This window comes from Sorex fumeus, unplaced genomic scaffold (assembly GCF_029834395.1).
Source record: "Sorex fumeus unplaced genomic scaffold, SorFum_2.1 ptg000054l, whole genome shotgun sequence".
Taxonomy (NCBI): domain Eukaryota; kingdom Metazoa; phylum Chordata; class Mammalia; order Eulipotyphla; family Soricidae; genus Sorex; species Sorex fumeus.
In genome coordinates, this window is record NW_026606111.1 from 21,230,416 (window position 1) to 21,237,494 (window position 7,079).

The following is a 7,079-nucleotide window of genomic DNA, read 5'->3' on the forward strand; positions in this document are numbered from 1 at the left end:
AATGTGTCCAGGAAAGATTAGCTCTTTTCTATTAGAAAGAGAAAGATCTGTTAATTTTCTGGCAACAATGTTGTTTTCACAAGTGTCTTTAGAGTAACTTTCATTTATCTTCCCCTGAAAGGCTTTTATTCCACATGAGAAAAGGGGGAAAGATTCAGGAAAGCATTCTTGACTTTGCTGCAGTGACTGCAATCCCAGTTTCTATAGTTGGGTAACCACGGCTTTTGTTAATATTGGGGTCACATCAAATGGTGCTGGTGTGTTTGGAGGACACACTCACTGGTACTTGGCTCACAGATAAGGCCCTAATGATACAGTGCTTAGGCCTGTCATTGCAGTACTCAGACGGATAGTGCAGAGTGTCAGGTGTCACCAGGTCTATCCTCTGCTGTATTCAAGTGCCATGCAAGGCTGACTGTACAGCTTGGCCCTGACATGTGTGGGTCTGTGCTCCAGCCATTCGAATCATGTTGTTGATCTTCCCATTGTAATTGTAGGGTTCCTATCTTGACCCTAAGGTGTTTTTTAAAATTTATTTTCATTTCTATTTATTTTTGTGTGAATGGACATTATGTCCCAGGAAGAAGTCTATTTGGAAATGGAACAAATTCTGTGTGGCAGCTTCCCTGTAATTTCCTATTTTCTTTCTTGAATTTGGCAATAGGTAAACATTTGCAGCTGAATTCTTTCAGCCAATCTGTTGTCATATAAATAAATTCCTATTTACCTCCTTTTATTTTATTTTAAATAAAGTTTTGTCTGTTAAAATTTTACTTAAAAGAGCTCCCAAGAAGTGTTCAGGAGGCCCTGGGGTTACTCCCAGATTTCTCTAAAGGTATCTGGGACCTCCAACAGCTGGTTGCTCTGGGGCCTTCAAAGAATGACCTAATAATGTGAAAGAATTTGGAATATTTTTCTTTGGAATATTTTTCTTAATGCTTTTTAACAACAGGAAGTTTTTGTATATGGAAGTCACAAAATTAGATCTGCATTTACTCAAAAAAGTTTACTTTCCCAATTTTGTAAACATAAGTGTGTTAAGAATATCTGTTTTCATAATCTAAGCATTACATCAGATGGTGCTATGCTTTTTTTCTTCAGCAATCAAATATTATATATGTGGATGATATAAGAGATTATTTCAATGCTGTTTCATTTCCTGAAATTATAAATCTTCTGTTCTCCTACTTCCTCTATTTAAAGCATTATTTTAGCATTCCTTTAGGTATAGGGATAACTAGAAAAAATCCCTATTTGCTTACCTAAATTTACCTAAATTCCTCTAGACATAGAATCTGTGAAGACCCTCTTGTTTTTCTTTTTGTATGTAATATGCTCTACCTTTTCATTTTGATTCTGTTCCCATCTGGGCCCTTTGATAGGGAGGTAAGAATCTGAGAGTCTTCTTGCAAACTAAGTTTGATGTGAAATTTTATTTAATCTCTTGGATGCCAGGGAAATACAGGAGTTTAATTCCTCTGTGCTGGGAGAGGATAAATATATGGGTGAACAGTAGTGATTAGACCGGTTAGACTGGTTTGTCTGGTCTCAGAAAGTCTCAGCATGGCTTAGTGGTGGAGAAGGCTAACTTTCTGAATTTCAATGATCTGACCCCAGAGAAAAATCAGAGGTGCAACCTGCCACCTTCAGTTTTCCAAGAAATGGAAAGTCAGTTCCCTGATAAATCCAGTGAATAATACCTTGCTTCCTCCTTCCATATTTTGCAGGATGATTTAAAGAGCAATTTGCAGAAGGAATTACTAAAGCCACAGAGATGGATTATTTGAGAAAGGGAATGCATAGGTTTTTCTTTTTTTTATTTCTTCCTGTAGGTGTTTGACCTGGTACCAGTAGGTGCTAACAAAATATTTGCATTGTTAACCTATCCAGTTTTGGTCTTTCATAGGATATAATTGAGCATTTATATGGAGCTTTTTGTCGATGGCTGAAGGCATTCAGGATAGCATATTTTTTCTGAATTCTATTGGAATATACAGAAAATAATGAGGAGACTCACTACAATTTGTTAAAGGGGTAAGGAACTATTTAAGAATATATGGCTAATGAAGAGTTTACTTATCAACATAATAAGCTTATTTTTTTATATGAACAGTTTTTTCAATAGTGTGGAAATGAATGATTGATTAACTAAAGATTCAGGGGAAAAATGAGAAAACATTAGGGAGGGAACTTAATGGTTTTTCTCTGGATGTATATGGAGTAAGCACTTAGTTTATTCAAAGCCATTTCCTTTCTTTGTATAGAAATGCTAGTGTCCATTGCAGTGCATTTGACACCTTAAAAGAAACTGAAGAGATAAATGTAAAATGAACTACTAGGCAGCACATTTAAGTGGTTTGTTTTTTACAAAGTGTCCCCCAAAAGGAGACAAGGTAAGTGACATCGAGTCTTTTAAGTCTGTTTCCCACCAAAACGTATCTGAACATCCAAATGTGAAAAGAAGGAAATTGGGCACCTCAAAATGACTCTTTTAAGAGCCTTTCTCTAGCTTCCAAAGAGATTTGTTTGTTTTCAAGAGATTTATTTTGTTATTATCCCATCTGAAATGCACTAGGAAGATAGAAAAAGACGTTTGTTAGCTCAGAACAATAGTAAATCAGCTATCCTAAGTGCATTTCTGTCTAAAAGATTTATTTTGTTTTGTTATAATTGAGATGAGTCAAGGAGACAACAGTATGGAATCACTTTTGAATCTGCACCAGGACTAAGGTCAGGAACAAGACTCAAGTATCCGTAGAATAAAAACTTCCTAAATATCTGTTGATGGAAAATTCTATTGTAGTGGGGTTTAGAACTGTCAGAGCACAGCTCAAAGAGGAATAGAACAGAATACCAAGGGCATAGATTTTCATCAAAGTAATAAAAATATATATATTTTAGTAAATATATTTTATGCTCTATTATTTGTGTTCATTGAACAAGCTAATTGTAGACACGACACTACTTTTTCACTGAGATTTTCTACTTTATAAATTTTGAGCTAGTTCAATTTTTGTAGCAGAAATGACTGCCAACTTTAGATCTATATTAGATGTACTTTTGACAGACAAACACAGTATTTGAGTATTTATCTTTTACCTTATTTTTACATTTGTTATTTCTCATTTTTATAGAGAGAATTATTAGGGTTATTGGAAATATAATGCACAATATTTTATGCTCTCTGAGTTCTTGGGGAAATTGTGTAATCTTTCTTTTTTCTAGTTTATTTGTCTGTTTACAAAGAATACTGTTACTACCTATCAAGATAATTTAGTATAAAATGTGATACTGAAGAGGTAGTATAGTGGGTAGGGTACTTGCCTTATATGCAGTCAAATCTGGGTTCAATCTCTGTCATTTTATGCAGTCCCTAGCGCACCTCCAGAAGTGATTCCTGAGCACAGAGCCAGGGGTAAGAATTCAGAATTGCTGGATGTGGCAAAAAAAAAGCAAACATTCTAACCATGAGTTATACCATAGCATTTGTTATAACAGTAGTAGATACTATCATATTCTTTGCGCCAAGAACACACACCACCACAGTATTTTTGATATGATAAGTTTAATATATATTTTAAATAACATTCAAAAATGCTGTGGAAAATAAAAATTATCATATAGTAAATATCATCAAAAACTATCAATTTTCAATTTCTACTGTGCCAGCATAGAATTTGCTTGATAATGCCAGTTAGAATTAGGTTGTATATGATAAATTAATATTCCATTCTCAACCCAGAAAATATATAATTGAATATTTCTTTTTATTTTTTTATTTATTTATTATTTTAGTGAATCACCATGAGATACAGTTACAGACTTACAAAGTTTCGTGATTACGTTTCCATCAAACAATGTTTGAGTACCCATCCCTCCATCAATGTCCTTTCTCTACCAACCAATGTTCCTAGTGTCCCTCCAGCTACCCCTACTCCTTCCCTCCCCTACTCTGTGACAGACACATTCCCACTTACTCTCTCTCTGATTTTGCGTGTTATCATTTGCAATATAGGCACTAAGCAGCCATCACGTTTGGTCAATAGTCTACTTTCAGCACACATGTACCATCACAATTCCTCCATCATTTATTTGGTGATCTCTTCTCCCTACCACCTACATTTTCCCTCAGCACATGAGATCAGCTTCTAAGCCATGGGGCAATCCTCCTTGCCCTCATATATACTATATAATTAAATATTTCTGATAGGAAGTTAACAGCATATTTTATACATTGACAAGTTTGTAGTTGGCCTAAAGAGTCAACTGTGTCTCGATGCTATTTTAAGACAAAGAAAATGAAAACAGAAACAAAAGTATCCCAGTTAGAAAGACTGATATAATTTATAGTCACTTCTAAGAGTAAATGTATATATCTATTTGACAGATAAAACTCAAGTAAAATACTTTTAGATTCAGAAGAATGCAATAAAAAGCCTAGATAAGAAAGTAATTGAAATTATACAAGAGAAATAGAGATGATGTATTTTGTTTTCACTTTTAAGTTTTACTCTAAGGCACTATATTTCAGTATTACATTGAAAGATAGTTAACTTTTAAAAAATCAACTAGTGGGGCTTCTTATGTAATTTAAAAGGATTTCTCAAAGGTATAAAGGAGTTTAGGGAATTAAACTGTAGATCTAGATAAAAACATGGCCGACCCGAGTTTGATTCCTCTGCCCCTCTCGGAGAGCCCGGCAAGCTACTGAGAGTATCTCGCCCACATGGCAGAGCCTGGCAAGCTCCCCATGACGTATTCGATATGCCAAACACAGTAACAACAAAATCTCCAATGGAGACGTTACTGGGCCTGCTCGAGCAAATCGATGATCAACAGGAAGGCCTTTACTTTTACTTTACTTTTTACTCTAAAATAAAACATAATTACAGCATTGTTAATTATAACTGTAAAAATGTTAAATTTCAAAATAGTGTGTGATGAACTTTGTTAACTGAAAGTATCTACTGGTAAAAAATAGTTTCTGGAAGATTATTATTGACTTCAATTTCATTAAATCATTAAATAAAGAACAAAACAATCTACTATACATTTATGTTACTTCAGCATGTAGTCATTTATATCACTCTATAAATCAAACCTTTTTATAAATCTGTAATCAGAAAATACAATAGTCTGTTATATGTTTAAAATTTTACTAAATTTATATAATTATGGGCTGGAGCGATAGCTTAGCAGGTAGGGCGTTTGCCTTGACGTGACCGACCCGCGTTTGATACCTCCGCCCCGCTCAGATTGCCTGGAAGTTACCGGGAGTATCTCGCCAGCTCTGCAAAGCCTGGCAAGCTCCCTGTGATGTATTCAATACGCCAAAAACAGTAACAACAAGTCTCACAATTTGTTGTGAGATGTTATTAGTGCCCAGTCAAGCAAATCGATGAACAATGGGAAGACAGTGCTACAGTGCTACTGTGCTACATAATTATTGTGAATCTTTAAAAATTTATCAGGCTGGAGCGATAGCACAGTGGGTTGGGCATTTGCCTTGCACGTGGACAACCTGGGTTCAATTCCCAGCATCCCATATGGTCCCCCAAGCACTGACTACCAGGAGTAATTCCTGAGTGCATGAATCAGGAGTAAACTCTGTGCGATGCCGGGTGTGACCCAAAAAGAAAAAAAATAATTTTACTGAGGTAATGTTGGTTTACAGTCTTACATATGTTCTAGGAATGCAATTTTAATGCTGCATTAAAACCACCAACGAATGTCTAATTACAATTCACCACTTTTTACTTCTTTTAACTCCCATTCTCAACACCTTACCCTCTGATAACTGTTTTGTTCTAAGGATTGAATTTTGTCCGGGCTTTTTAAATTTTTTTTTTTTACTTTTAAAAAAATATACACTACATATCTTTCTGACATTTTATTTAGCATAATCACCTCAAATTCAATTGTGTCGTCACAAATGACAAGATTTCATCATTTTTATAGTTAAGTATTCCATTAGTGTACATATAGGAATCAAAGTATATATATGTATACACACACATATATGTACACATATATATGTATATTATTTATAATGTAATATAGGTTGTTTCCATGTGATGGCTTTTGTGTATAGTGCTACACCACATTATTGATGAATATGACTTAAAATAAAGTTGTCATATTCTTTTAATAGCTAAAATTTGTAATGTTTTATTTCTAACACTGGTATTTCTCATAGTTTTAGGGAACTTCATAGTGATTTTCTAAAGTTTTTCAAATTTGCATACAAGCAACGATATATAGGATTTCTTTTTCTTCAAACCTTGATCTACATTTGTTTTCTTGTTTCTTTTTTTTTGTTCATTTGTTTGTTTCAGGGCCACACCAAGTGGTCAACAAGCCCAAGGGCTTGTTTCTGGCTCTATGCTCAGCAATCATTCCTGATGATCAGTGGGAATTTAGGATTGTATTTCGAAGTCAAACCTGGATCCAGCCCCAGCAGTTCTTTATTTGTAATATTTTTTTCAGTGTTTATTTTGTTTGAGACAGCACAGATTCAATATTGTGAATCTGTGAACATTATGCTTTATAAGCACAGTGGTACTGCACCTTCATCAGGAACAATGCTCCCCACACTACACCACTGTCCTTATTCTAGGCCCCTTTTCCTTCATTACTTTATCCCCCTCAGGATTATTTGGTCATCTCAGTTTTATGATCAAATGCAACATGTTTGTCAACTTTGATACTGTCTATCTCCCTCTTGTTTCACTGTATACCATAGATTACTAAGATCATTTGGTATTTCTCCTTCCTTCTTTGACTTATTTCATTAAATAATACTTATTTCTAAAGTTATAAGCTATTCATAAAGGAGTATAATAATGTCATGTTATTGTTTTTATTTTCATTTCTCTAAGAAAGTATCTATTATTTCATTATTCCATATGCCTTTTGTTCATCATCTTTAGGAAGTCTTAGAAAAGTAGTCATATACTTGTGGTGGTTTCTTGTCTAATATAGACGGTTTTGAGTTTGGTGTCATTTTATTTGCTTATTTTTATTTGTTTTTAGACAATTTATGTTGAGTTTCAAAAAACATTTCTAAAACTGATGTCAGG